This window comes from Hemibagrus wyckioides, linkage group LG06, assembly GCF_019097595.1.
Source record: "Hemibagrus wyckioides isolate EC202008001 linkage group LG06, SWU_Hwy_1.0, whole genome shotgun sequence".
Taxonomy (NCBI): domain Eukaryota; kingdom Metazoa; phylum Chordata; class Actinopteri; order Siluriformes; family Bagridae; genus Hemibagrus; species Hemibagrus wyckioides.
The window spans coordinates 34,974,229-34,981,854 of NC_080715.1; positions in this window are offsets into that span (position 1 = coordinate 34,974,229).

The window sequence follows — 7,626 nt, forward strand, 5'->3', positions numbered from 1 at the left end:
CCCAGAGATCACCTTCACCTCACAGCCCAGAGATCACCTTCACCTCACAGCCCAGAGATCTCCTTCACCTCACAGCCCAGAGATCACCTTCACCTCACAGCCCAGAGATCTCCTTCACCTCACAGCCCAGAGATCACCTTCACCTCACAGCCCAGAGATCTCCTTCACCTCACAGCCCAGAGATCACCTTCACCTCACAGCCCAGAGATCACCTTCACCTCACAGCCCAGAGATCACCTTCACCTCACAGCCCAGAGATCACCTTCACCTCACAGCCCAGAGATCACCTTCACCTCACAGCCCAGAGATCTCCTTCACCTCACAGCCCAGAGATCATCTTCACCTCACAGCCCAGAGATCTCCTTCACCTCACAGCCCAGAGATCATCTTCACCTCATAGCCCAGAGATTTATTGTCATTTCAACCACATACAGCTGGCGCAGTACATAGTGAAATGAAACAACGTTTCTCCCGGACCTGGTGCTACATAAACATACAACAACAAGTTCAATACAAAACAACAAACAACACCACAGAGCTAGGACAGATGTTTGTCTTAGCCACGTAAAGTGCACAGTGTGCAGCTAGGTGCAAACCGAGCATAGACAAGACAGTGCAAAAAAGACAATAAATACAATAAAGACAACACAAAAGAACACAGGACACTTAGCGCTGAAAAGAAATAAAAGAACGTGTACTGGAATGTAAGTGAAATAAAATAGATAAAGTGAAATGATGTAAAAAAAAAGTATTGTGCAAAAATATTGTGCAAAAATACACAGCAGCAGTTGAGGTAGTGCAAATAGAATAAACATAAATATAACTATAGCAGCGGATGACAGCTAGAGGTAGTGCAGTAAGTAATGAACAGTATAAATTATGTGTGTGTGTGTGTGCGTCCACACAGTCAAGAGAGAGTGTGTGTATCTGTGTGTGAGAGAGACAGAGAGTTAATATACAGTTCAGTCCTGAGTGAGAGTGTGTGTGTGTGTGTGAGAGTGTAGAACAGTTCAGTCCCGGGTGTTGAGGAAAGAAACTGTTACACAGTCTGGTTGTGAGGGCCCGAATGCTCCGGTACCTCTTTCCAGATGGGAGGAGGGTGAAGAGTGTGTGTGTGGGGTCAGCCACAATGCTGTTGGCTTTGCGGATGCAGCGTGCGGTGTAAATGTCTGTGATAGAGGGGAGAGAGACTCCGATGATCTTCTCAGCTGTCCTCACTATCCGCTGAAGGGTCTTGCGATCTGAGACGGTGCAGTTCCCAAACCAGGCAGTGATGCAGCTGCTCAGGACGCTCTCGATGGTCCCTCTGTAGAACACAGTCAGGATGGGGGAAGGGAGATGGGCTTTACTCAGCCTCCTCAGGAAGTAGAGGCGCTGCTGGGCTTTCTTGGTGATGGAGCTGGTGTTGAGTGACCAGGTGAAGTTCTCCGCCAGATGGACACCAAGGAATTTGATGCTCTTGACGATCTCCACAGAGGAGCCATCGATGGACAGTGGAGAATGGTCACACTGTGCTCTCCTGAAGTCAACAACCATCTCTTTGGTCTTGTCGACGTTCAGGGAGAGGTTGTTGGGTCTGCACCAGGCTGTTAGATGTTGCACCTCCTCTCTGTATGCTGACTCGTCGTTCTTGCTGATGAGACCCACCACGGTCGTGTCATCAGCGAACTTGACGATGTGCTTGGAGCTGTGCATTGCTGCACAGTCGTGAGTCAGCAGAGTGAACAGCAATGGACTGAGCACACAGCCCTGAGGTGCTCCAGTGCTCAGTGTGGTGGTGCTGGAGATACTGCTCCCGATCCGGACTGACTGAGGTCTCCCAGTCAGGAAATCCAGGATCCAGTTGCAGAGAGAGGTGTTCAGGCCCAGGAGACTCAGCTTCTTAATCAGCTGCTGAGGGATGATTGTGTTGAATGCTGAACTGAAATCTATGAACAGCATTCGAACATAGGAGTCTTTGCAGTCCAGGTGTGTGAGGGCCAGATGCAGGGTTGTGGTGATGGTGTCTTCCGTGGAACGGTTAGGACGATACGCAAACTGCAAGGGGTCCAGCAAGGGTGGTAGCTGTGACTTGATGTGCCTCATGACGAGCCTCTCGAAGCATTTCATCACGATTGGTGTAAGTGCAACGGGACGGTAGTCATTGAGGCAGGAAACCGTGGACTTCTTTGGCACAGGGACGATGGTCGTTGTCTTGAGGCACGTAGGGATGATGGAGCTGCTCAGCGAGATGTTGAAGATGTCAGTGAAGACATCTGCTAGCTGCTCTGCACACTCCCTGAGAACTCTGCCAGGAATGTTGTCTGGTCCAGCAGACTTCCGTGGGTTAACTCTGCAGTTCTCTTCACGTCAGCCGTGGTGAGACAGAGCACTGGGTCATTAGGAGGAGGGATGGTCTTCCTCGCTGTTGTGTTGTTCTGTGCCTCAAACCGAGTGTAGAAGTCGTTCAGCGCATCTGGAAGGGAGGCATCACTGTCACAGGAAGGTGAAGTTGTCCTGTAGTTGGTGATCGCCTGAATGCCCTGCCACATGCGCCGGGAGTCTCTGCTGTTCTGGAAGTGGCTGTGGATTCTCTGGGCGTGTGCACGCTTCGCCTCTCTGATGGCTCGGGACAGTTTGGCCCTTGCTGTTTTTAAGGCCGCCCTGTCCCCTGATCTGAAGGCAGAGTCTCTCGATTTCAGGAGAGCACGCACTTTCGCAGTCGTCCACGGCTTCTGGTTGGAGCGTGTTGTGATGGTCTTGGAGACAGTCACGTCATCGATGCATTTCCCGATGTAGCTGGTCACTGATGCCGTGTACTCCTCCAAGTCAATAGAGTCGCCGTTGGTTGCAGCCTCCCTAAACATATCCCAGTCAGTGCACTCAAAACAGTCCTGAAGAGCAGAGATGGCTCCTGCTGGCCAGGTTTAACCTGTTTCAGAACCGGTTTAGAGCGTCTGACGAGTGGTTTGTATGCTGGAATCAACATAACAGAGATGTGGTCTGAGTAGCCGAGGTGGGGGCGGGGCTCCGCACGATACGCGCCGGGAATGTTTGAATAAACAACATCCAGCGTGTTCGCTCCTCTCGTAGCAAAGTCCACATACTGATGGAATTTAGGGAGCACTGTTCTGAGATTTGCATGATTGAAATCTCCGGCGATGATAAACAGTCCATCGGGGTGGGCATTCTGCAGCTCGCTAATAGCTCCGTACAGCTCACACAGAGCCTCCTTAGCATTAGCGCTGGGTGGAATGTACACTCCGATAATGAGAGTAGTGGTGAATTCCCGGGGTAAATAAAAAGGTCTGCATCTAACAGTTACAAACTCCACTACCGATGAGCAGTAGTTAGACACAAGCACAGAGTCCTTACACCATTCCGTGTTGATGTAAACACACACACCGCCACCGCGAGTCTTACCGCACAGAGCTGCATTCCTGTCAGCACGAAACACGGTTAGTCCAGCTAGCTGAATGGCGGCGTCCGGAACTCTGTCGCTGAGCCACGTCTCCGTGAAAACAAAGATGCAGCAGTCTCTGAACTCACGCCGTGTAGTTTGCTGGAGTCGGATGTAGTCCAGTTTATTATCCAGTGAGCAGACGTTGGACAAGATGATGGAAGGGAGTGCCGGCCGGCTAGAGTTGATTGTTAGCCTAGCACGGACACCCGCCCTTTTACCGCGCTTCCGCTTCCTCGAACAACGCTTGCGACGTCCTCTCTCCCGGCCACCGGCATCAGGCGACGCAGAGGACTGAAGGCCTGGACTTCGCAGCAAGCCGAGTTCGCGAAGTTTGCAGAGTAGTTCATCATGCAAGTTAGTAACTGCATGATTTCTGTACCGTAATATCATCTGGCGGTCGTATACATGAACACCACTGTCTTTGGCGATCACCTTCACCTCACAGCCCAGAGATCACCTTCACCTCACAGCCCAGAGATCACCTTCACCTCACAACCCAGAGATCATCTGATCACCTTCACCTCACAGCCCAGAGATCTCCTTCACCTCACAGCCCAGAGATCATCTTCACCTCACAGTCCAAAGATCATCTTCACCTCACAGCCCAGAGATCATCTTCGCCTCACAGCCCAGAGATCACCTTCACCTCACAGCCCAGAGATCTCCTTCACCTCACAGCCCAGAGATCACCTTCACCTCACAGCCCAGAGATCTCCTTCACCTCATAGCCCAGAGATCACCTTCACCTCACAGCCCAGAGATCATCTTTGCCTCACAGCCCAGAGATCACCTTCACCTCACAGCCCAGAGAGCTCCTTCACCTCACAGCCCAGAGATCATCTTTGCCTCACAGCCCAGAGATCACCTTCACCTCACAGCCCAGAGATCACCTTCACCTCACAGCCCAGAGATCTCCTTCATCTCACAGCTCAGAGATCACCTTCACCTCACAGCCCAGAGATCACCTTCACCTCACAGCCCAGAGATCTCCTTCACCTCACAGCCCAGAGATCACCTTCACCTCACAGCCCAGAGATCTCCTTCATCTCACAGCTCAGAGATCACCTTCACCTCACAGCCCAGAGATCACCTTCACCTCACAGCCCAGAGATCTCCTTCACCTCACAGCCCAGAGATCACCTTCACCTCACAGCCCAGAGATCTCCTTCACCTCATAGCCCAGAGATTGCTCTCACATGCACAACCCACCCGATATTTCTGCAGCTCCTATAATGTTGGTCTTCTGGTAGCGTCACTGAGGAACGTCCTCTTTGAGCTGTTCGTGGCTTGAGCCGTCTGATGAAACCCAGAAGATGTGAAGAAAATTCCAGAGAATCAGCTACAGATTCGGGAATCACTTTTGAACTTGAACTTAAATGTGATTGGTTGATTCTGAGCATGGTCACATGACCTATAATGAAACTCATTCTAAAACATTTCTATTTTTTTGGTTGTTGTATCACATTAAAGGTGGATAACAATCTGTTTTTGCTGTTTAAATCACAAAAAATATTCATCAGGGTTGTTTTTTCTCTGCTCTAATTTAAATACAATTTAAAGTCTTAATGTCTTAATGATGTCATATATGTTGCTACAGTCAGTTAAAGTTCATAGCAACTTCTATGAAATCCAAAGAAATTATTTTCCGTTACATTTCCTGTTCACTTCCCCAAACATCAGGTTTCCAGTTTTTTTTTGTTTTTTTTTAGAGCAGGTTTATCTGGTCTGAAACACACGTTAGCAGTAACAGACCTGAGCTGATAACATGATGCACCAAAGCCTGTGGGAATTTTCACCAGCACACGGATCACACAGATCACAGCGTGGAGCTGGAAGAAGGTCTTGATCCTGTAACACACCCTCCTACACACACACACAAAGACACCCCCGTTCTCTGGAATGTCGTCGATTGGAATTCCTTCAGGAGTGAAGTTCCATACAGCAGAGAGGGAACAGGAGATGCTCCTCACACCTCCCTACACATCCCCCATGTTCCTCTTCTTCTTATCACGGAAAATCATCAGGGAATGAATGAAAAGAAAAACGATAAAAAACTCTCTCTCTCTCTCTCTCTCTCTCTCTCTCTCTCTCTCTCTCTCTCACTCTCTCAGTTTCTCTCTATCCCTGTTTCACTCTATCCCTCCCTCTGTCTCTCTCTCTCTCTCTGTCTCTCTCTCTCTCTCTCTCTCTCTCTCTCTCTCTCTCTCTGTCTCTCTCTCTCTTTATGTGGATTATGATTTGATATTGTCTGACTGTTTTGTCAGATATTTGTGTTAAGCTAACAAACAAATATTTTATTTGCATTTTGTTCAATAGAGCGCCGTAGGAATGCGACCGAAATCCAGGAAGTTAGTCAGCATTTGAGCACTTCCTGTTCATTCCATTGTGGCTTTTTTTTAAATGGGTTTTCATTCATTCATAAATGTCTGAAATTTGAAGTCTGTGATTAAAACAAGCTCAAGATATTTAAAATACATAAAATCCATCAGTTAAACCTACTCAAGAAGTCTTGAAAAAGCAGATTTTAACGTGAATAATGAATAATAACGTGAATAATCCAATGAACTGGATAAACGTGACTGTTCATCTGAACAAGAAAACTCATCTAGTGCTAGTTGTGTTTACAGCAATAACACACTCTTGTACACTTCTGACTCATACTTTTAGTTAGTAAAACTTTTCAGATTTAGAAATAAAAAGCAAAAAGTTCAGTGTGATGGGAAAGAAATTGTAAAAAATTGTTATTTATTTTGTAAACACACACACACATATATATATGTGTATATATATATATATATATATATATATATATATATATATATATATATATATATATACAAACATTTAAACATTACATTTTAAACCTTTAATTTAGTTTAATTACATTTTTTGTTTTGTTTTTAATTTAAATGTTTTTTTGTCGAAGGAATAAAATAAAAATAAAAATTATTCGTGTTAATAAATAAAGAAATAATTCCTATTTCTTTTTTCTTTTCTAGAGAAGCTTTGATTTCGTTTAGCTCTCTGTGTTAATTAATATGTTAACCCATTTACTGTAATTAAGGTGTTAATTCAGACATAAATTCACAATTACGGTTCATTATGTCATAATTAGTCTCACGTCATTAATTTAGATTATTGATAAGTAAATGTTTTATTAAAAAAAATTCAAGTAAAAAAAGAAGGCTTGTTTATCAACAGGAAGTAACTTTTTTGTTTCTCAGAATATTTTCCAGAACACTGTAACTGTAAATGGATAAAAAAAAAACATTTTATCTTTTTGCTGTGGTACAAAAGGAGGAGTCCTGTATGTTTCACATTGATAACAACCCTCTCTCTCTCTCTCTCTCTCTCTAATTAAGTAATTAACTCTTATTAATGATTATTTTCTCTTATTCCATGTCTTATTTGCATAACCCCATCTGCTCTCTCACACCTGCCATTAGAACTGTGTCTGTTTCCTTACCCGTTGTTTATATTACTAATAAGATCGATGGAGATAAGATACATGGAGTGTTTATGCCAACACACTGCACAGCTGTAACATCTGTAAAAGAAAACAAGACGAGCGGCTGTGCAGCGCTGAGAGGCAAGTATTTATGTGTACGTGAACATGCAAGTGTGTTTTTATGGCCTAGCAGGAGGCTCAGTTAGAGTGTGTGTGTGTGTGTGTTGGGTTTTAAAGCCTAGTGATTAAACTAATTATGAAAAAGTCATTGTTGAAAATATGTGCAGTGTGTGTGTGTGTGTGTGTGTATGCGTAAGCATGTGTGTCTCCATTTCCTAACTCATTAAAGTCAGTAAAAGGTCCCGAGAGTAGAGAAGGAGCAGGAAGCGAGGCATCCTCTCCTGCAGAGTGTGTTACTATATTCGCTTATAAGTCGGCGCCTTTCACTTCTCCACAGGAAGCCAGCAGAATGAGGCGGCGCCGGAACGTGACAAAGCAAAGGTGTGTGTGTGTGTGTGTCCACATGTGCAAGTGTGTGTGAGAGTGTTAAGAGGATGTTAGTTTAAAGGTGATATTCCCAATGAGATTTTTTTTTCCCTCTGTAACAATGAGAACACTTTTTTGTCTACTTCCTTTGAGCCTTTATTGGGAAAATCCCCCCACGCAGACACTCAGACACCCACTGACACACACACACACACCACGGACAAGTGCAACAGGAACAAATGGAAAGGAG